We start from the raw sequence: 23,242 nt of genomic DNA on the forward strand, positions 1-23,242 counted from the left end.
TTGTTTATATATGTTGGGTCTTTGTGTATGTGTGTCTGTCTATCTATCTGTCAATCATCTATCTATGTGTGTTCTTGTGTGTTTGTAGGTGTATGAATGCACACATATATGCAGATGAAAATGCACTTATATCACCTATGTGTGAAGTCTCCAGTATTGATAGTAAATGTCCTCAATCCCTGTACTAGCTGGTTTTGTGTGTCAACTTGACACAGGCTGGAGTTATCACAGAGAAGGGAATTTCAGTTGGGGAAGTGCCTCCATGAGATCCAGCTGTGGAACATTTTCTCAATTAGTGATCAAGGGGGTAGGGCTCCTTGTGGGTGGTGCCATCCCTGGGCTGGAAGTCTTGGGTTCTATAAGAGAGCAGGCTGAGCAAGCCAGGAGAAGCAAGCCAGTAAGGAACATCCCTCCATGGCCTCTGCATCAGCTCCTGCTTCCTGACCTGCTTGAGTTCCAGTCCTGACTTCCTTTGTGATAAACAGCCATGTGGAAGTAAACCAAATAAACCCTTTCCTCCCCAACTTGCTTCTTGGTCAAGATGTTTGTGCAGGAATAGAAACCCTAAGAAAATCCCTCTTAACCCTATATGTTTGAAACAAACTCTTTCACTGAACATGGAGCCTACCATTTTGGTTTGTTTGACTAGCTAGATAGCCAGGGAGTCTGCCTCCTACTCCTGCATAGTGGGGCTACACATCAACCCCTTCAACAACCCATCTTTCCTGGCTTCTAGGTATCTGAATGTAAGATTGGGCAGCAAGCATTTCCTTTTCTTGCTCAGCCATCTCCCCTGTACTTGCTTGAGCATTTTGTTGCTACAACTGTAACAGATTTTTAATCATAATCTAGGGAGAAGTGATATTCTAAGTGGTGCAGTTATCCAAGTCATTCTGCTGCTGTATTTCCTTAACAAGCTTTAGTATTTTAACACATCTAAGCATTGCTGAATTTAGGATACAATGTCAAGTAAAATAAGCCAGGCCCAGACAGACAAACAGAGCATGTTCTCACCCAAAACTGAAAACAAACACACAAACAAAAAAGCAAGAAACACACAAACAAAAAACTTGTTTTCACAGAAGGGGAAAGAGAAAGGATGGTAAAGTCAGATGAAATAATGGATGCTGAAGTCCTATGGGAAGAATGACTACCTGTTATGTATAATATTCCATTATATAGGCTCATAAAGATCTCAAAGAGAGGATGTAATGGATCCTAAAAAATACATACACAAGTTAAAGTGTAGGTTCAAATGTTGATTACCCAGTTTTTTTCATGTCTTCTGTGTATATATTAACATTTGTACTATATCCCATGAACAGGAAAATTAATGAGTTTGAGATATTAATTATGTTATATCAAGCATTAAACAGATTTTTATCTTTGATCAGCTAAAGGAAGTTACTAGATGTGCAGGAAGAGGACCTTCATTTTTATAGTATAGTATACTCTTATTAAATACAGTTGTATGTGGCTGGAGAGATGGCTCACCAGCTAAGAATGTTGGCTATTCTTCCAGAGGACTGGGTTCAATTCCCAGCACTCACATGGTGGCTCACAATTGCCTGTAATCCCAGTCAAGGGAATCTGATGCTGTCTTTTGGTCTCCGTGGATACCTGGCATACACATAGTATACATGCTAGCAAGATACCCGTACACATTAAAGATGTCTTAAAAAATTTAGTACATGTAAACTTTTTCACTAAAGTTCATTATATTGACAGTTGAATCTGGAGAAATGGGTGGTGATATCTTACTTACAAATGACCAATTTAAGAGAAAATATAAACTTGTCTTACTTCATGAAATACTCACTGTAACCTTAGAAAGTTGAATCCTGCTTCCAGCCAACTATCAGATTGAGCATGAGGATCCCAATGGAGGAGTTAGGGGAAGAACTGAAGGAGCTGAAGGGATTTGCAACCTCATTGGAAGAACAATATCAACCAACCAGACCCCCCAGAGTGCCCAGATACTAAAATCACCAACCAAAGAGTGCACATGGAGGGACCCATGGCTCCAGCCGCGTTTGTAGAAGAGGGTGGCTTTTTCCTGTGGAGGCTTGATGCCCTAGAGTAGGGTTATGCTAGGGTAGTGAGGTGGGAGTGGGGCATGGGGAGACTTGGGTTAGGGGGTTTGTGGATGGGAAACTGGGAAGGGGAATAACATTTGAAATGTACATAATTAAAATAACCAATAAAAAAGAAAGGAAGGAAGGAAGTCGAATCCTTTTCATTCTTAATCTTTGTAGTTTTGTTAAATCCCTTTGGTTCTCTTGTTGCCTTGTTATGTTACTTCACAACCTGAGAGAGCTTGATTGCTCTTAAGAGCTTTCATACAGCTGCATGGAATTTAGTCTCCAGTGTTGGCACCCTGATGTTTGCAGTGTATTCATTCAGCCTGAGATTTGGATGACTTAGAAATTCTAATTAACATGGTTTGGAAACAGTTACCACCTGTGTTCCTTTCCTATGGCTACTGTATTAAGCTACTACCTTCATCATGATATAGGGCTTATGTACTTTATTCTCCAATAATTCTGCAGTCTACAAGTTCAATGTCAGCGCCAAGGGTCCAGGTGAGGGCAGTGATACATTCTTCCTGGAAACTTTAGGAGATGATGTTCCTAGTTCTGCTGACTGAAATATTTCTTGGTTATGGCCATATCAGATGACCAGATATGGCCATTGGGGCAATATCTGGTTTCACAGTCATACTGACTTTCCCTATTCTGACTATAAGCAACCTCCTTCTGTTAAGAATGCATGGGATTAGCTGGGCAGTGGTGGCACATACCTGCCTTTAATCCCAGCAGTTGGAAGGCAGAGACAGGTAGATTTCTGAGTTTAAGGCCAGCCTGGTCTTCAGAGTGAGTTCAAGGACAGCCAGAGCTATACAGGGAAACCCTGTCTCAAAAAAACAAACAAACAAAAAGCAAAACAAACAAACAAAAAGAATGCCTAGGATATATGTGGTTGCATTTAGTGCCTGTCTAGAAAATTCAAGAAAATATCTCCATGGAAAAAATCCCCAGTCTCTTATTTTTGACCATATAAAGTGGTATTTATTGATAGAAGGATTAAGGTTTATGTATTTTGGAGTAGAAATGTTCAGATAGCAGCATTAAGGTTCAGGTGTTTTGGAATAGGAATGTTCCACTACCACATTGTCTTTGCCTGTACACATTTCCTTACCCCTTGCCTACCTCACATCCTTCACTCTTCCTTTAGGTCAGGTGAAGGATAGATAGGTGGGAGAAGCTTAAAGGGGGAGTGGGAGGCTGGCAGGAGGGAACTGACTTTGATGTTTGCACCTTGTTTTTTTGTGTTTTGTTTTGTTTTGTTTTGTTTTGTTTTGTTTTTAACTGAGCCAGTTAAACACATGCCATGACTCTAAGGCTATCAGGATTAGATAAAGCTAGCTCCTTGAACAACGCTCTGCAGATTTTTTTTCATATGGTTTCTTGACCCTGATTCTCATAATTTTCATTTTAATCATGAAGATATCTAAAGAGACTCAAACTCAGTTCTGCATTCCTCAGTATTAACCTTCTTTCATTGCTGCTGAAGGCAAGAACACAAAGGCTAAGTCATATCCATCAGTTCTCTGTCACACTGCATTCAGGAAACCTGTGTGCTGTTCTAATTGTTCTTGAGCATTTATTCTTACCATACAGAAAGAGGAGGGACACTACATAAAGGTGGCTGTAGGGAAAACATCTGGAAGAAATCACATTGCCAGGATCAAAGGGCTCCTTGTGAAGTCCAAAGGGTCCTCGGGGTGGTCCTCAGAGCAAACAAACAATTCTCTGGATGAGTCACTCAATTTCTTTTCTGCCAAAAGCCCACATGTGTTGCAAGATCTCAAGGAAAAGGGGTGGAGAAAGGAGAGAAAATGAAGTTAAAGGAGGCACAAAAAGCTGACTTTAAAAACCTATATATGAATAAGAAAAATCGTAACATGATTATAATCTTTTCATATATGTGGCGTTCTCAACATTGTACCATTTATATTGCACTAGCCTAGAGTAAAATTATCTATAATCAAAATATATTGAAAATCACAAAAAGAAAATGTAGCAAAGGAAGGGTGGTAGAGGAGACAACAAGACTTTGAAACAACATATCTCTAATACATGAAAATTGGCAACAGGGAGTGAATCCGAAGTCAGTGGCCCACACCCTAGCCAGTGGCATTTTACTGTAGAAAAAAAAGTTACTTATGAATCAGTACAGCCATGCTTTGTTCTGCATGAGTGTTTTAATAGAGCGAGTGTAATATAAGGATCAGGTGGGCTCATGGGAATGGAACAAAAGGTTTTGTAAAATTAAAGCAAAATAATTATAGCTCTAGGTGCAAAGCGAGAATACTCTAGCAGTTGATAGCAAGGACCTGCTCAGTGCGGGAGGGGGGCACACTAGAAGGTTTTCTTTTTTTTCTTTCTTTTTTTTTTTTTTTTACTCACTAACAAAGGCTTTTAATAGGTAACAGTTGTAAAGCATCTTTGAAAGTAATTAATGCACCCACACAAAAATTTATTAAAATGAAAATTTAAGGAATTGTCTAAAATGAATTAATTAACAAAAAAAGAACATCATGCCTTTCTTATTTTTTAAAGAAGGAGAGAAGGTTAAGCAGAGCAGATTTTTGTGAGATTGCATTTTAAAATGTTCTTGGTTTATTTAGTATCTGAATAGCCCTTAAAGAGAGAGTTGGCGGGATTTATTATCCACTCCCTTTAGAAATACTAAATGGGGCCTGGCATAAAATGGGGATTAATTTGCCACACATGAGCTTTACAACCCCTCAAAATGATGACATCTGTTTACAAACTGTCCAAAGTTTAGTAAGTTTGTAGATACCTGAGGAAGCAGAAGAGGACATCCAGAGGCATAGATGATGGGTTTGTGCTGTTGCTCACCTGGCCTTCCCCCATCGTCCTAGGCCAGTAGAACTCTGCTTCCTGTGGCCCTGTGGAAGATGAGTGCAAATATGCAAAGTCCAGGCATGGTCAGTTTTACCAGAGACACTTTCTAACCAGTGGGGAGAGCATTGACTACCCTGATCCTGTTTGCTCTGTACCCTACTTCTTTTGCATTTGTTCCCTTCTGAGATACAATTACAAAGGAACGTATGTGCAGTCCACAGGAGCGATTACTCTTTGGTGGGAAAATGATTCCTAGCTGATTTCAAAAGTTTCTGCTTTCAGAATGTTGCTGGTGGCTATACCTCAAAAATTTTGAACTTGTGTGACTCTCTGAGGATAAGGAACTCCAAACCTTCTATGCTGCAAGTCCTTGGATATGATAGCATTGCTTACACTATTGTCTTACTCTATTAATGCAGTATTCTAGTGTTTTCCTTGAGGAAAGTATTTCTGGATGTCAGGTAAAATATCGTATGTAAGGAAGGGAGGTGTGAAGACAGCCTTTATGAGATACATGATTATTACACAAACTTCCTAGTCATTACAGCACACTTCATTTACATATGATCTGCAGATATTTAATTGAATTACCTTTCCCTTCAATAGGTTTTAAATGTCCCTTATCATGCCTTTGTTATCATTTAGACTGTCGACAGATTATGTTTATTTTTGATACATTTAATTTGGTGGTTATGACTAATGGAGCAATGCACTGAAATTATTTTTGATTATGACAAAACAAGGCAAATTTATAAAGTCCAGGTGGAGGACACTGAACCTATATCCCCCACCCCAGTGGTCTGTCCATAAGCTTAGTAGAACTCTACTTTCTCTAGACTATGATTTAAAAACAAGTGAAATAAAGAGAATGGTATGAGGCTAGATAGATAGCTCAGTTCTTTAGATCTGTGGCTGCCCTTCCAGAGGAGCACCATTCTATTCTTGGCACCCACATAGCTGCGCAGAACTGTCTATAACATCAGTTTTAAAGGGTTCGATCCTTCTGACTTCTGAATTACCAGACTTTCACATGGTGCACAAACACAAGCACACAAACATGAAAAATATATAAATAAATACTGTATGATATATTTTCTATTGTTGTCAAAATGAATTATCATCAACTTAACAGCTTACAACAATCTATTATTAAACTGTTTTAGAGGAGTTTAACTTGGCTTTCACCAGTTTCTTTGTTCTGGATTTCATAAGGCTATAATAAAAGCCTGATCTGGTTGTGTTCCTACCTGGATTTGAGGAAGACCCTGCTTCTGAACTGGTACTGCTCCATGTAACTCTGAGATGAATGCTAACTACAAATTTTAGTCAAATTACAAATAAAATAGGAAGATATGTTTATTAATGTTTCAAATGTCAGAATCTGGTTTTAATTTAATAAATCTTACTTACATAATCAATTATCAGCTAAAAGCAAAAATAATTGAAGGGAGATATATGTTTATATTTTTCTGAAAATATATTCAGTTGTGCTGCTCATGTATTATGTTAGTTTAATATATAATTGTTTTTCCAATATTCCTAATTGCATAATTAATAATAAAATATAAACTTAACTAAGCATTATTGCTTTTCTAACAGGATGAGGAAAGCCACAATAGCACCATATGTGGAAACATTCATAGAATGCATGCAAGTACACAGAATATATATAAAGTACATTTAGATGTATTTATTTTATCTGTTTCTCTCTCTCTCTCTCTCTCTCTCTCTCTCTCTCTCTCTCTCTCTCTCTTTCTCTCTCTCTCTCTCTTTCTCTCTCTCTCTCTCTGAGACAGGGTTTTTCTTTGTAGTCCTGGCTATCCTGGAACTCACTCTGTAGACCAGGCTGGCCTCAAACTCAGAAATCCACCTGCCTCTGCCTCCCAAGTGCTGGGATTATCTCCCAGCTCTGTTTCACTTCTTAAATAGTGAATATACTCTGTCTCACTGTGTGTCAAATATGGAATATTCCAGGGAACAAATTTTATGACTATAATCTGACATGAGGACACATAATATCCTCCTTTGTATTTCTATAGTAAGGCAGTATTGATGTCAAAACAAGCTGTCTGTAATGAACACAGAGAGTAGTAGGAAACAGCATAAGGTGATTGCATCAGAACTAAGTTTCTCCTTTCCTCCTTTGAATGTTAGAGATATAACATTAGGACTGTCAGTTCATCACTCCTGCCTCAGTTTCCTCACCTATAAAATAAGAAGGACATTTTTCCTATTAGGGTTGCTGTTCCAATAAAATGAACTACTTAACTTAAGGTACTTAAAATTACAGATTTCTATGAAACAAATATACATGAGTCCTCTTTTGTTTAAGGAATGTAATCAAATACATGAAATCAACTGAAAATGGAAACTAATTTATTACTCTATTCCTGTATCAGTTGTAGTGTCCATGTTGTTTCTTGTATGTCTGCTGTTACTGGTTACAGAATTAAGAAATTAATAAACTATTCAATAAAAAAACAAATTAATATTTAGTTGGTCTTAATGTTGTTATTTTGCTAAAGGTAATGGGGACAGTATTGGCTATCAGTGAACTGACTAACGGAGGAATTTAGAATTAATGATTAAAATATAGTCCGGCAGTGGTGGCGCATGCCTTTAATCCCAGCACTTGGGAGGCAGAGGCAGGTAGATTTCTGAGTTCAAGGCCAGCCTGGTCTACAGAGTGAGTTCCAGGACAGCCAGGACTACACAGAGAAACCTTGTCTTGAAAAACCAAAAGAGAAAGTGAGAGAGAGAGGGAGAGAGAAAGAATTGCTATAATATATTTGCTTGACAATTTTCTCTATTTTGTTAATTACTTCATTAGTAAAGTTATAGCTTACTTAGTTCTAAATCTCAGCAACAATATATTAAGAAACTCAGGAGCTTACTAGTTAAATTGGATTCATGGTTGCAGTTGTGTGTGTACATGTGCAAGTGAGTTGGCTAGTTGTTTTAATGTTTCATTTCCATGTTTCTAGATCTTTTTTCTCATCCATCTATTTTGGTTTGATCTATTTAAGATATAAAGTTTCTTTAAGCTAATGTATAATTGGGTATTAGGGTTAAGTTTTTCTGAGTGCCTTAAACACATATGTACATGTTTGTATGTAAATATGTGTATGGTCGTTGTGAATATGTGTGTGTGAAGTGTGTGTTCTATTTGTAATTTACCTTCTCTTATCCCTTCTTAGAGATGAGGTTCATCATTATTTAATCCTGAAGGATTAAATACAATTACTGGGCTTTGTACTTCAAAGACCTGGGAAAAGCTTCCTTTAAAGGCAACTCTAGCCAGGCAGTGGTGGCATTACACAGAGAAACCCTGTCTCGGAAAAGAAAAAAAGAAAGGTAACTACTTCTAGCCCTTTCTAACTATGGTGTTAGAATGCAAGCATCTGTAAGAAGAGAGGGCTGACAAGAAGTCTTTCCTGCATTCTGCCATGCTGCCCCTTTCTTTCCTTTTCTTCACTTCCTCCTCCCTTCTTCTCTGTCCTCTTCCTTTTCCCTTTTCCCCATTCTTCCACTCCCTTCCTCCTTCCTTTCCATCCTTACTTCCTTCAACTTTCCTTCCTTTCATCTTTCACTTCTTTCTCTTTTTCTTCATTTTTCTTTTTCTTTTTACCTCCTCATGCCAATTTACACATTATTGTTTTAAATGCGAGCCAACTTTTATTTGAATGCTAACATTCTCTTCATGCTTCTTATTTTCCTGTTCATTGATTCTACCTTTACTTGCCCAGCACTTCACTTTTAAGCTTCCCTGTGTCCTAAGAGTACAGCTGTTCTGAAGACGTCATGGCTGTGTCAGAAATCATGGAGGAATGCGTGGGGAATGTGCTAACTCTCTGTAGCTCCTGCTCCTTGCCCACAGCTGATGCTACTGATCATCAGCCAGACAACACCATCTCAGTGGATAAAGTAAAGGGGTTAATTGATTTGTGAATTGTTTATTATATTAAACAGATTAAATGAAGGTAGAATTAATCTCTTTCAAAGACATAGACATTGCCAAAGCCAAGTTCTGTGGAGACGGAGGGTATGCTCAGATCACAGGTTTGAATTTGCTTTTACTGTAGAAAGGAACTACAATGCTATGTCTTTTTTTTTTTTTTTACATCCAACAGTATTTTTGTATTATAGCTATTTTTTTATCAAAAATAAGTTCAGAAAGAAATAAAGGAGTGATTGTATTATTAAAGAAGTCTGTTGACAATTGAAAATGTTGCTAAGCAGAGTTCTCTTGGAGAATTCAAATTTTCCAGTTGGACTGACTTACTGTCAAAAGTCAAGTTGATTATTCTCCTCTGAATTAATTTGATAATTGGCTGAATAAAGTGTTAGTGTTGGTTAGAAAAGGTAGAGTTTTAAAGCTAGGTAAGAAAATATTTTATAAGACTCTTGCCTTTTTTGTTGATTTTTCTTAAACTCTCTGGTGAGCACTTCCTGTAGTTGTAACTTCCTGTTTCATGATGTACTTCTTTCTTGACCCATTGCTATATGTGCATAACATATGTACACACACACACACACACACACACACACACACACACACAGACTGCACACAGAGTGACACACACACAAACAGACACATACACATACAGACACACACAGATCACACACACACGAGGGGGGGGGAGAAAAAAATACATTGGATGCATAAGCTCTGCAATCAACCAACCAACCAAACAAACAAAAAACAATGACAAAGTAATTGGAAACATCTAAAGATAATTAACCTCTTCTAAAAGTGATGTTCTAATTCAGTGGTGGAATAGGGATTCCACCCATGAAAACCAGAGTGTATCAGATCCCTTAGAGCCTTAGAGCTGGACTTACAGGCAGTTAGCTGCCCAGTTTTGGTGCAGAGAAACAAATGCTGGTCCTCAGGCAAAACAGCAAGTGCACTTATCCATTAAGCCTTCTATCTAGTTCCTTGAAGACCTTTTTTTTTCCCCATGATACCAGGGACTTGAACCTTGGGCCTCATGCACATTAAGCTAGAGTTGTACCACTAAGCAATATGCCCAGCATCTACAAGATTTCTTTGGAGTTTTCAAGGCCCGTTTCAAGGCTCTGCCTTATTCTCTATACCAGCAAGCTTTTGGCATGCACTCCTACCTTCTCACCCACATTTAAGCCTCATTATTTTATTTTTTCCCAGGTGCTCTTACACTGAGAACCTCTTAAACTTCTAGGTGGTTGCCTTTGACTTATGATCTAGTCTCAGATCCCACCTATTGATAGTTCTATACACCATGATTCTCTTATACTGTAGCTTCTTCTCTACCAGGAATGTTGTTAGGTAGGCCATGCTCATTAAGATGTACATATTAAATAAATGGCGATAGCCCCATGCTTACCTTCCAGTAAATGATTCTAACAAGTTTTCTGTGGCCTGCATTTAACTTTGTTTTTTAATCAATGTTCTATAGAATTACTCAAAACTAAAAGAAGAAAAAGACCTCTATATACCATGTACTAAATCTTCTATCACTGTGAAGAGACACACCTCTTTTAAATGAAAACATTTAATGGGGCTGGCTTACAGTTTCAGAGGTTAGTTCACTATCGTCATGGTGGGACACATGTCAGCATGCAGGCAGACATGGTTCTAAAAGAACCAAGCTTTCCACATACTGATTTGAAGGCAGTAGAATAAGACTGGAATGCCACACTGAGAAAATCTTGAGCATAGTTCTTCCCCACAGTGACACAATTCCTCTAACTAGGCCACATCTACTCCAACAAAGCACTAACACTAATAGTGCCACTTCTCAGGGCCAAGCATTCAGACACAGGAGTCTGTAGTTGCTAAACCTAGTCAAACCACTATGCACACTTAGCCAGGTTGGTAAGGTCACTTCAGTGGATCTTATTCCTTTCAACCTTGTTTGAATTTTATTTAATCTCTACAGCTGGTTATTTAGTCAGCATTATCAGATCAGTTTCCTAAAGCTACCATAAGCAAGTACGATTAATTAGGTGTTTATAAGACAGCACTTTATTCTCCCCCTCATAAATTCTAGAACTCTGGGATCTGGTGTGAATGATGTGAAAGAGAATCTATCTGATGCCTCTCACTTAGCCTCTGGTAATTGACTGGCAATCTTGGGCATTACATGGCTTATAGGGACTCTTTCTATCTCTGCCTTCATCTTTATGTAACATACTTCCTATGAATATCTATAGCTGTGCTCAAATTTCTTTTTTCTATAAGGTGTTGTAGGATTTTTCATATTGATTTACAAGGCCACCTTACTTCAGTATCACTTCCAAATAAGGCCAAATTCTGAATACCAAAGATAATGAACTTCAGTATATCCATTTTAGAACTCCATAATTTCAAACATAATAATCATAAATAATTTTGTATCATATTCCTATATTCTGTAAAGATGAATTATGAATGCATTTACAAATTGCTCATAGTTATCAGTCTTGGATACTTTCTCCTTCCCCACATTCTTGACTCATCTTCATTCAGAGATGCAGAATATTATTTTCTTAACTACTAGCATTGTGCTTTTTTCTGAAAATATTCCACTTTCTTATCTACCATGAAGAGGGGTCCAGATTGCTGGTATTGCCACACATTTAGGAAGGAAAGACTGGTTCCAAGGAAAGAGCTCCTGGCGAGTAAAGTCCAGGTCTGCATGCCGTGCACGCACGTCTGCTGCTTGACTCACCGAAGGGAATCCACTGCCTTTGGGTTCTTAGAATATGTTGAGATAGGCCTATAGTTAGTATTGTAAATTAGAAAATTGACATATTATGTGAAGTTACAACTAAGACTAAAAAATATCTAAAATAAAATGTTAGAAAGTGACTGCCTTACTGAGTTCTTGCCTTAGAAGTTACCCATTAATATAGGAAGAACCCTCCTCAGAATTGAGTAAGGTATGAAATCAGAGTGGATGGTGAATCAAGTTTTTGTCTGCAGTATCTATCATACTTAGGTTATTCAATAAATAAAATAAATTAAGATCAAAGGCTGTGAGTGGGTGAAGAAAGGTGGACTTTTAGTCTTAACAGGTTGTTCTCCTGAACAGGCTGCAGGGACTGTAGCCCCAGGTGCTAGTCTACCAGGGTGGCCTGTGTGCATCTGTGGCTCCATGCTGTGCCTCCCACTGCATCTGATTTTGGCAGCCACAGCAGAATCAGTTCTTTGATCCTTGAAGTGGCTCCTGCCACAGTAAGTGGCTCTATTTGTGTTGTCCTTCCTTTTGGTCATTACTCCCACCTGGCAGTATAGGACAAAAATTAGGAGTTGGAGGGAGTAGTGAGGGGGACTCAGGAACATGGTCTGCCAAGCATGAAAAGCTACTTAAACTGTTCTGGTTCTAAGAGCGCATGTATAATCTTACTGCCAACTCATTAATGAATACAGTTTATTTTCTATATCATACAATACTCTGCTTAAAAGCACTTCTTTTCATTCTGCTTTCTCTTCACTGAGATCTTAGATCCACCATAAAATGCATCCAGCTACACAAATGAAAGGTATTGGTATTCTTTTTCTTTTCATAGTCTTCTTCCATAAGTATTTGGATATGCTTGCAGATATCTGCTTCATTTTAGGCTTTGCTACTTTCAAAATGGATTCTCCAACATATTTGAAAATCAACTTGGATGCCATCTTTGCTTATAGATATTTCATTTCATTATATATTTTATTGACAAATAATTCTATAAATTTATCAATTATATTATGCTGTTCTGATCTATGTATATATTGTGAAAATGTAAGCTATTAATATGTATTTAATATTTAACATATTCAACAATTTTTCTGCAGGACACTTTGTTTACTATTTCAATAGATTTTGTAGTAGTCTCAGTTTACTTCAATATACCATTTGAAAAAGAACATAAAAATGATTATACCTATTTTATACTGAGGTTTTGAATATGTAAGTTAAAGTTTCATAAGGCAATACTGTTATCATTCTTACTAATTCTTCATTCAGACACTCTGGAATTTAGGACTTTACCATATTTCTTTTAAAATGGTCAAATCACATAATAGATATTATCCTTATAATATCATATAGAAATCACAGGTGAAAGTCAGGAAATGAGACATAAGAGAATACTAAATGACTTATGGAAAATACTGTAGAAAATTTACAGTGAAGATAGGATTTCTTTTTTTTTTTAAGATATTTTCTTTATTTACATGTCATATGATTTCTCCTTTCCCAGTTTCCCCTCCAAAAAACAAACAAGCAAACAAACAGACAAAAAACCTGATCTCATCCAGAAACTGTAAAATTAGGAACAGTAGTGAAGAGTCTAGACTGTCTCTACTTAAAAGAAACTTAAAAACAACAAAAACAGGCCCACAAAAACTTCTTGACTTATACAAGTAAATTAATGACAAGAGCCTGCTTAAAGCTCTTTGGTGACCACTCTCCACCTCTAGAGGAATATACACATTTGGCCTGAAATTAGTTTTATACCGTAACTGAACATGTTCCATCAATATTTGTTTCATAATTTAGGTCAAGTATTTAAGATGGTTCTACTCGGCCCACTACTGTCTAAACAGAAGGAATGTGGAGAAAGCATTAGCTTGCCCAGGGATAGTGAAATACTAACAATGGCATGGAGGAAATCGGTGATTATACTCAGTGGTGGCTTCTTCATATAGTCCCAACCAAGCTTTCAGTCTTCTTGACATACAATTTAGCCAGGGTGTTGTGGTACATGCCCTTAATCCCAGCATCCAGGAAGCAGCAACAGAGGAATCTCTGAGTTTGAGATTCAGCAGGTCTTCAGAGTGAGTTCCATAGATCAAGGACAACACAGAAACCCTGCCTTGAAAACACCATAAATAAATAAATAAACAAACAAGCAGATAAATAAATCAATAAGTAAATGTTAATATGTTAATTTATTGTAAAAATAAGAATTTACTATAAACCTGTATTCCTCTGCCTATACTTTGTCTGGTAGGTGTTTCCTAAAAACAACAATTTCAGCCATATTATAAACATCTTCAAAAGAAAACTGCCCGGGTACCAAATCCAATTTGTTTTCACTAACTTATTTATATTTATTGTTTAAGCAAGCTTTAATAATGCCATGCATCATTTGATCTATTAGTAAATCTTGATTGCGTGTGTTGGTCTCTGAATAGTTAAAACATCATATAATATGTACTTCTAAATGATTTCAGTGCTGTACATCTTAAGTGTATTTATTTTATTCCTTAATAACAAACTGCTTTAGTAGTAAGGACAATGAGTATCAGAGAAGATAAATAATTTGACCCTCGGTATACAACTAGAACTCAGGCTTAGGTCTTTGTGAAACAGTCTCCCTTCTCTCTTTTTAAACCACCATCTTTTCTATGCCTCGTGATTTTCTCTGCATTGCTTTCTAAAAGTGTGTGTAGTTTGAATAAGGGAAAAGAGGAATTGTGTTGCCTATTTTTGTTTGTTTGCTTGTATGCTTGCTTGCTTTATCCACTTGAAACCATGTCCAACACAATGTACCTGTCTTTTTTTTTTCTATTAATGCAGCCTGCTAGCCTGTAGATTCCATAGTATTATATCCCAGTTTTATTTGTACGGGCACATGTACACTCACTATTAAATTTAAAACTATCTACATTTCTTAGATTATTAAAATATCATAATTGCTATAAGTTACTATGTAACTGTAATATAATAAGATTTTGGTAGATATTTGTTCCAGAGATCTTAATATTTAGGATTTTAGTGTATATCTAGTTTACTTCTTCTGGAGTTTCATCATCTGTTAAATAAAAATTGAAATAGGACCTGCTTCAGTTCTTCTAATGATTAAATGAGATACCCTTCTGAATACATGCTAATATAAAATTCTGCATCAGTTACCAACATATAGGAAGTACTCAATAGTCTTAATTATTATTATAAATGAGTGCTACATGAATAGATAGTACAAGCTTGGTAAATATGTAGTAAATGGATAAACGAACTATACAAATTCTTTAAATGGCTATGTATGACCAATTTATAAGTTTAGTATTATGTATGCTTCTTCACATTCTGAAAGTCACATAAAAACAAATGTTCACTAGAACTGAGAATATCATCCAGTTTCCAAGAGGATTTACAAGTTCTAAATACCATGTTAGGATAGCCATTCCCCACCCTACCCCCTTACCATTTACAATTAATTCTTTATAATGCATAACATATGCTCTCTGACCAGAAGGTATCTGTGGTCACTAAGTAAATACATAGTTTCCCTTCTTATAATAGCCATGCAAATATGATTTATCTTCTGACACAGTACAAACAGAAGTGATTGAGTCTGCATGTGTGCTTTTGGTGAACAAAAGACAAATGAGCAGGAAAACAGGAAAAGGCAGTATGTGCTCCTACATACTCTACTTACCTGGGATCCCAGGAATACATTGATAGTGAGAAGGACAGTGCACACTCCTATTTGTGCCTGTGTTGGGGATGCCACATACCATCCTTATGATGGCAGTCATCATGATTTGAGGAGGACTTTGTTCCCTAATAGATTTGTTTTTAAATTCTGAGCTGTTAAATATCTAAGGCACTTATCTGAAATTACTATGCACTAAATCCTTCGGTTCCTAGAACTGCTAATCTGATTCTAGTAATAGTTTTAGAAAAGGTTCAAAGGTTTGCCTGTCTGTAGAATGTTCTTCCTACCACTGACACTCCAATTCTGCCTTTAGATGTAGTTCATGTGTCATGTCTAAGAGTCCTGTTTCATGCGTTCCTGTGTGTTTGTGCTATACTTACAATTTTCTGTTTAGAAGTGAATGTTTCCTTTTAGGCTCTAGTGATTAAATTATAAACTTCTTGAAGGCAGAGCCTGTGCCTTATTCTCTCAGTGCTGGAATTATCCAGTTTCTGATACAGAAGAGATTGTTGATAAATATGTATCTAATAAATTAATTTGCCTTTACACACATCAGATAAGAGACATGACTATCATCTCCATGTTTTTGTTTTTAACCAGTGCTTGTGAGCCTTTTGAAATTGACTATGGACATATTAGTATGCTTTTGACTTGTCTTGTTGCTTTGAGGGATATTTATAATTGTTGAAAAGTCATTTTTTGTTACCAATTGGCTGTTTTAGTTTTTTGTTTTGTTTTGCTTGACTTTGTTTACTCTGTGCATATGTTTTAGAGCAGGGCTCAAGCATGCTGTCCATGAGTGATTGCATGGAACAGTGTTCTTAATTCTCACCTTGGTTTACATGCTACCTGCTTTGTTGCTTTGTTCAAGAACTGTTATTGATGTGCTTTGAAAAGATGCTTGGATTGTGTTAGCAAGCTGGGAAAGTCGGATTTTTATTTTGTCTTGTTTTTCTACCAAAATTCTTAGACCTTAGTGTAATATGTGATGCATAGCTAAGAAGTCAATACATGTCCCCTACCTGAACAAATGCTCCATTGTTACTTTACTGTTTGGAGGTCTGGGCCAGAGAATTTTGTTAAAGGCTAACTGAAGTGTCCAGTATCACCCAGCCTAGCAAGAGAAAAGCTGACACTCGACTTGTACTTCTGTGTTCCATACTGTTACACAAGCTCACTGAGAAGTATTGTATATGTCTGATTTCTCAACTTCACCTGCAGTAAACTTGTGCAATCCCAGGGCTAGAAACCTCCTTTGTAAATGTTGTCTGCCCAGTAATGGTGTTGGCACCCGGGAGGCCCTAGCAGATAAAAGTGGAAGAACATATGGCTTACATCTGAATACAAATCGGTGGACATAGCGTGTTAATTCAGCTGTGATGGCCTCTATACTGTAATCTGAAAGAGTCTGGGTAGATGTGTTTACAAATGGCATCTGAATTCTCCCACCCTTCTACACCCCATTCCACTGTGTTTTTATCGCCCTGAATTACAACCATTCTGCGTCGCAGTCTCACTGTGTTATTTGTGAAAATGGCCAGCATGAGGAATTATTAATTAAAGCTAACAAATCACTCTGACGAGCTGTGCCCTGGCATGGCTGAAGGTTGATTGGTGAAAGTGTTCTCCTTTAGAGAAAAGACTTTTTGTGCTCGTGACGCAGTCAGGGAGGGATTATTGAATATGCAAGTTAGAAGAAAAATCACAGGACAAGCAAATTGAGTATTTACTGGCAAATAATTGCGCTCTTAAGCTGTGGCTCTCTTCCTAAATTCTTAACATTCCCGAGGGTTAGAAAGAAACACAGAAAAATGCATCGGTACAGAGTTCATTTCAGAAAAAACACACATAGACTGATGTTTGAGGCTTGTGCAGGTAAGTGTGATTGTGTATGCATGGGAAGTGAGAGACCAAGCAGAAGATGGGGAGGGAGCGTGGCTGTGAGTCTGGTGAGCTGTTTATGGGAATACAGCTCAGCATATTTCTAAGTTGAGAATGTAGTTTCTGTGCTGCATTTATTGTGAAAGTGAGAGTCGTGAAAAGGAAAGGGTGTTTTCTCAAGTTGTTTGTCTTTATCAGCAAAAAAAAAAAAAAAGTTAATGTTTTGTCCCCAAAATAGTTTCGATTTTGCTCAGATATTTGTAACTATGTACAAAACGATGACTGGATTTAAAGATCTGTTGTTATTTTCAACATTGTTAATTATGATGCGTCTTAACAGTGTCCCAAACACATGTGGGTAAAACTATTGCATTTATTTTTAAAAGTAAACACTGTTTTACATTAGGACCTAGCTAGTCCTTGTTGAAATTTCTACAGGAACGCAAAAGTTTTGAAGTAATCGATAGGCTTTGAGCTCTTATAGTAACCAAAGTGTTCATGTTTGTGTGTGTGTGTGTGTGTGTGCGCGCGCGCGCGTGCGTGCGTGCGTGCGTGCGTGCGTGCGTGCGTGCGTGCGTGCGTGTGTGTGTGTGTGTGTGTGTGTGTGTGTGTGTGTTTGTGTTTCATCTGGAATGTTGTGCAGACTCCGAAGTTTTGAGGTCATTGTAAGATATAAGAAAAAACTTTAATGTCTTTTTCAAAATTACATGTAATACATGGAAATATAAAAGGAAATAAAGGCTGATGTATAAAATGTAGACATTAAACAGAGATAATTTTTTTATAAGTGCAGTTAGGTTATGTGAACAGCATCTATAAATATGTGTATGTACTGGGGATAAGTTAAATGTTCTTTGAAAACTTAGAAAAGGTGCTGTCATCAACAACAAGCTGTTTTGAAAATGAGAATAATTGGCTGGCGAAATAGCATTTTAGGCTTATAATAACTATGAGTAGCATGGATTTAAAACAAAGGCATAAATATAATTTAGACTAAATTAATTAATAATTGCAAAGTGCTTTAACAATAAAACATCAACATGATAGTAATAGTAAAATAAAATAATAAAATAGTAAAATAGTAGTAATAAACATGGAAAAACCAGCAGTTACACAGAAATTAAACCAGTCAACTACATTAGCTTTCAGAAACTCACCATTTTAAAATATAAATAAAAGTGTTTTCTGCCTTCTAATCCATTCCTTGAACTAGAAAATATGTTACTAGTTAGGTAACTTTCCAAACTGTATTCTAGGCTACTTAAAGATTAGTTTGTTTTAATATGTAGAAAAGAACTGCAAAGAAAGTTTAGAAATCTTTTTTTTTTTTTAAGATTGAATTCCCACTGGACCAGATTTCCTCAGATTTCATGAAGCAGCCTCTTTAAAGTTTTCTGTGAGTATTAGAGGCCAAATTTGGTCCATTATTTTGAAATAGCAAAGAGGGCACTTAAAGCATATGTTCAGAGAACAAACCATCTGCCTTCTTTATTATGAGTATCACAGCATTATGAGGAATTGGAAAGGCTTGAAAAATTGAGCCAAAGTCCTGCAGAAGATCTTAATACTTAGCATGCTGGTTTATAGAAGAGCTTAGCATGCCCATACTTTCTGTTTTTTTAAGAAAACACTATTACTACCTTCTGTTATATGGGGGCAGTAATGCCAAAGTATTGTGGAATGACATGAACCCATGACAAGGTACTGGTGATCCACTTTTGGTTCTGTTTTAAGCTTGTTGTTGGCAGTGAAACTCACAGTAACTTAGAAAAAATAGAAGGTGATGACTGTTGGAACAAAAACACAAGTCCAGCTGCTTGCTTCTGGAGTTGCAGAAGGCATGCAGAGACCAAACTCAAGTACTGCTGTAACCCACCTGTGAAGTGGGAGGTGTGTGGATTAGCTTTGTTGCCATGGGTGAAATGGATACCAGCATCAGAATACAAAACTGAGTATAAGTTGACATAATTCCTAGATGGTTCTACTCTATCTTCTTAGCATCTGGAATGATTTGAAATTTTAAAAATAATAAATGAACAAAAGATCCTATTTAGATCCAAATATAATAGCACTGTATACTACCCTGCGCATTCTATAGGGGTCATATAAGGATAGGCCAAGATGATTATCACTATATATAGGCTATCTAATCTGCAAACAGAACACTTTTACTTTAACTAAATTACACTAAATCTGACCAGCCTACAACGCTAATTATGAAGGAAAACGAGGTTGCCTTGTAAGTTCTCAGTGGTTTTCAGAATCATGTGCTTGGATAGGTTGATTAGGCCAAAGATCTTCTTTAGTCTAAAAACTAAACCTAAGTACTTTTAAAAAGCTACAGTTGATATTCATAACAACAAAATTTTCACCTGGTGAGGAGAATAACTGTACAGTTCCTATAGACCACTTATTGGTAGAATTTGATATTGTACTTACATAAAGTGCAGAACTACAGATGAATTTCTCATCTAGTAGTCTATAGCCTTTGACTAGCTAATTTTAATTTGATGCTTTGGATATTGATGATCATACTCAAATATATATGCATGTACATATATACATTTTAATTTTGCTATTTTTGATATTTTGCTTCAATTAAGGAATTTACAAATAGACAAGAATTGTTAGTATGTAATAATGATGAAATAAGGGAAATGATGAACCAGGATAGGTGTGATAGTGGTATTAGGCATGAGATAGATATGGAGACTGCTCATTATAGGACCATACAGTTTCAATGTTTTTGCAACCATGTAAAAATGTGACAAGTTATACACTCCCCAGCATTGACAAAATAAAAGACCTTATCTCACCCATCTCTACATTTTCTTTAGATGATTGACTCCTAATTTAGGGAAGAAACTTCCACTGAACATTGTGGGTTACAGTGCCCAAAAAAATCAGCTTGGAAGTATATACAATGCATTCTGAACATGCAGATATGATCATTTCTTTCTGGAAAAGAAGAAATGCGGGAGTGGAAGAAGGGGTCAGATGGAGAAGGGTAAGAAGAGAGGGGGAAGATCAAGGACCTGGAATCGGGGAGAGGGGATATGAGAGTTGTCAAGTTGATAAGACCAAATTCTTATGGAAAATAAGTTAAGGGGGAAAGAGATCTTCAAGCTATTTAATAATCATAACTGTTATATATTAAGATGAGTCAAACATTTAGACTCCTTTGGTCATAGCCACTAAAACACATTTTATCCAATAAAGATCTTCAATATCACTGTTCCAAGATGTTCCTGAAGTACTGCTCCATGCCTACCCTCTTTCCCCTTTTACTTTTAAGTACATTTTCAGTCTTTTTACAAGTTTAAAAGAGCCCTTCGTGGCTTAAAATTTAATGTTTTTCACCTTTGCCTTCTATCTTCCTTCAAAAGTTTTAACAAACTGTCTAGTCTTCTCACAGACAATTTTGATGGATAAGTTGCATTTACTAGGTTAGTTTTCTCTTCTCTTTCAAAGGATGACTGAGGAAGCTGATCAGGGACCTACCACCTGTAGGAGGAATACTATGGCATGTCTTAGCAATTTAGAATTTCTGAACCCAAAGCTGTGAAGATGGCACTTGGGGATCTACAGTTTAGATGGCTATCTAGGTTAGCCATGCATATTAGAGTTTGAAAACAAGTGTTTTCAAACTGTGACCTTAAACTCTATAGTATGTGAACTACAGCTGGTGAGGGTTCATTATAATAACATGAACTAAACACTAATGCATATGCAATACTGTGTGATGTGTCTCCTAATAGTGGAGAAAATATAGTTCAGAATAGCACTGACATGTTTCAGGGCTTTAAACTGCATATCACCATCTGACAAAAATTAAGTTTTTTTTGTTATGATGGAATTTTAATACACCAAGTCATATGCTGGGTCTGACTAGTAAAAGATGGTCTCTCTTTTGTGTGAAACAATTCACAAGTTGGATAATTTTATGTTATTAGGACACCATCTTCTCCAAAATCAGAGCATGAATTTATGTGTAAACTTATCTTGAGATCAGGTAGTAACACAAGATTCTACATTGTATGATATCTGTATAGGTAAACATTGGTAATAATTTCATACAGTAGTCCCTGACACTGTTTAGAAGGTATTAAGAAACCTCTGCAGAGCCCTGTTTATTAACACTGGGACTGGAGGAAGTGTCACAGTGACCTCCTAAATACATTCCTCTTGCCATTAACCAGAAGTTTTTTTAAAAATCCAGAGACAGAGAGAGAGAGAGAGAGAGAGAGAGAGAGAGAGAGAGAGAGAGAGAGAGAGAGAGAGAATATGTCAAGACTGCATAAGGAGCTTAGACTGTGCTTACCCAGAGTTCTTTGCTCCACAGATTCGAACTATGAATACAGCTGTGTCCTGAGCAAACCTCCTGTAGCCGTTGTCATAACCTCCACATAGAGTACATATTAGAGTCATGCTCCCTGAGCAGCTCTAGACACATTTCTATTGGAATGATCTTGGCCAAGTTAGTGGGCATCTGGCTTCTCACTGTACCTCTAGGTTAAATTGGGTTATTAATAATAGTTACCTTGGGCATGATCTTAAGAAATGAATATAGGAGATAGTGAAGAGGCTCAGCAAATAATGGCTTTTGCCACCAAACCTGACAACTTGAGTTCCATCTCCAGAACCTACATTGTGAAGGTCGAGAACCACTCCAGCAATGTGTCTTTTGATTTCTACATAGCTGTCAATGCATGCACAAAATTATTGAATCATTTCTTTAAAAAAAAAAAAACTTAAAGGCACTTTAACAAGTAAAGGCACTTGCCTCATGTCTGGAGATCTCAGTCAGATTCCCAGAACCCAAGTGGTGAAAGGAGAAATGCACGGGTTGGAAGTCACAGCTCTTGGTTGGTGTCCTTTTACCTCCAACCTGTGATATGGCAGCCATAGCCTCAAATGTCCACACCACACACAGAAATAACGAATAAATACATATTAACTTTTTTAATAGTTTAGTGCATAGAAAATGCTAATCACAACACATGGCACTTAGAGAAAATTAGTCAAGAAATAATATAATTACTTCTACAATTACTGTAGTAGCCGAAATTGGATGTGCAGCTCATGAAGGAATTATCAAGTAGTCTGCTCAGAAACACAATGAGCTTCCTATTTTATTGGTGTTTCATGTTTTCCTGGAAGTTTTGAGGTAACCTTCCTTATTATTTCCACTACAACATAAGAAATATTGTGTGAATTTTACCTTCCTTCCATCTCCTGCCAACCTGTTTCCTGTTTTTAATTTACTGAGAATTTCTTGCTTCCATTACCTTTCTCAGAAACTAGAGATAATAGCAAATAAGATAAAATGTTGACCTCATAAGGGTTTCTGTTATATTGGAAAAGGTAGGGATAAAATGAGCAAACAAATAGAAACAAATGTATGTATAGAACGAAGGGGCTTCTTTGGATCATGGCCTCTGTCCCCTGTTACTTCTATTGTGTCATTACGTGGGATGTAATTTTTTTCCTCCTCTGGTGCATATACAAAATAGACCTGTGGATTCAGGAGATTCTCTGTAGGAAACTTTTCCACAGGAAATCTATGTCTTTTAAAACAGTCAACAATTGCTTTGGGCTCTTTGTTCTGAGAAAGTGTGTTTATGTTCTTTAATTGAACTGAGTAGTAGGTGCTCAGGACACGTAGTATTCAAGATAAACAAGGATGAGTCACTATTTCAGGGGCTTAAACTACCTTAGAGAAGACAGATGACTAACAATACTGTGTGACTTTGGTACTGTTATTGGGAAAGACTGTTAAAAATAGGATCCTAGAAAAGATTGGAGAACAGAGCAAATTTTAACTGATACTAACAGCCTAATAATAATACAAAATGAAAGAAGTTTAGAATGTGAAGTTCTAAGTTTTCTGTAAGTCCATGTGCCTGTAATGAAAGTATTTTAAACAGAAGGAAAATATATTGAAGAAACAAAAAGGGAAAATCACCTGTTAATTCACCACTTACAGCCACTTACAGATGCCATTTTTAACAGTCATCAGGCACTTTTTTTGTTTTTTT

At 36.8% G+C, this 23,242-nt stretch overlaps 1 protein-coding gene across 16 annotated transcripts in view; it reads left to right on the plus strand.

Moving 5' to 3' along the window:
- Positions 1-23,242, plus strand: part of Zbtb20 (zinc finger and BTB domain containing 20) — a 737,287-nt gene that overhangs the window by 315,567 nt on the left and 398,478 nt on the right. Inside the window, exons 1-2 of one of the 16 annotated variants that reach the window (XM_031363902.1) lie at positions 16,898-17,198; positions 18,539-18,600. The exons of 13 other annotated variants lie outside the window; for them this stretch is intronic. The gene's annotated coding sequence lies outside the window, so the exon portion shown is untranslated. Of the gene's footprint in view, positions 1-16,897; positions 17,199-18,538; positions 18,601-23,242 lie in introns of those variants that run through there. 2 more of the 16 variants (XM_031363900.1, XM_031363905.1) reach the window with 2 other exon arrangements.

This window comes from Mastomys coucha, unplaced genomic scaffold (assembly GCF_008632895.1).
Source record: "Mastomys coucha isolate ucsf_1 unplaced genomic scaffold, UCSF_Mcou_1 pScaffold12, whole genome shotgun sequence".
Classification (NCBI taxonomy): domain Eukaryota; kingdom Metazoa; phylum Chordata; class Mammalia; order Rodentia; family Muridae; genus Mastomys; species Mastomys coucha.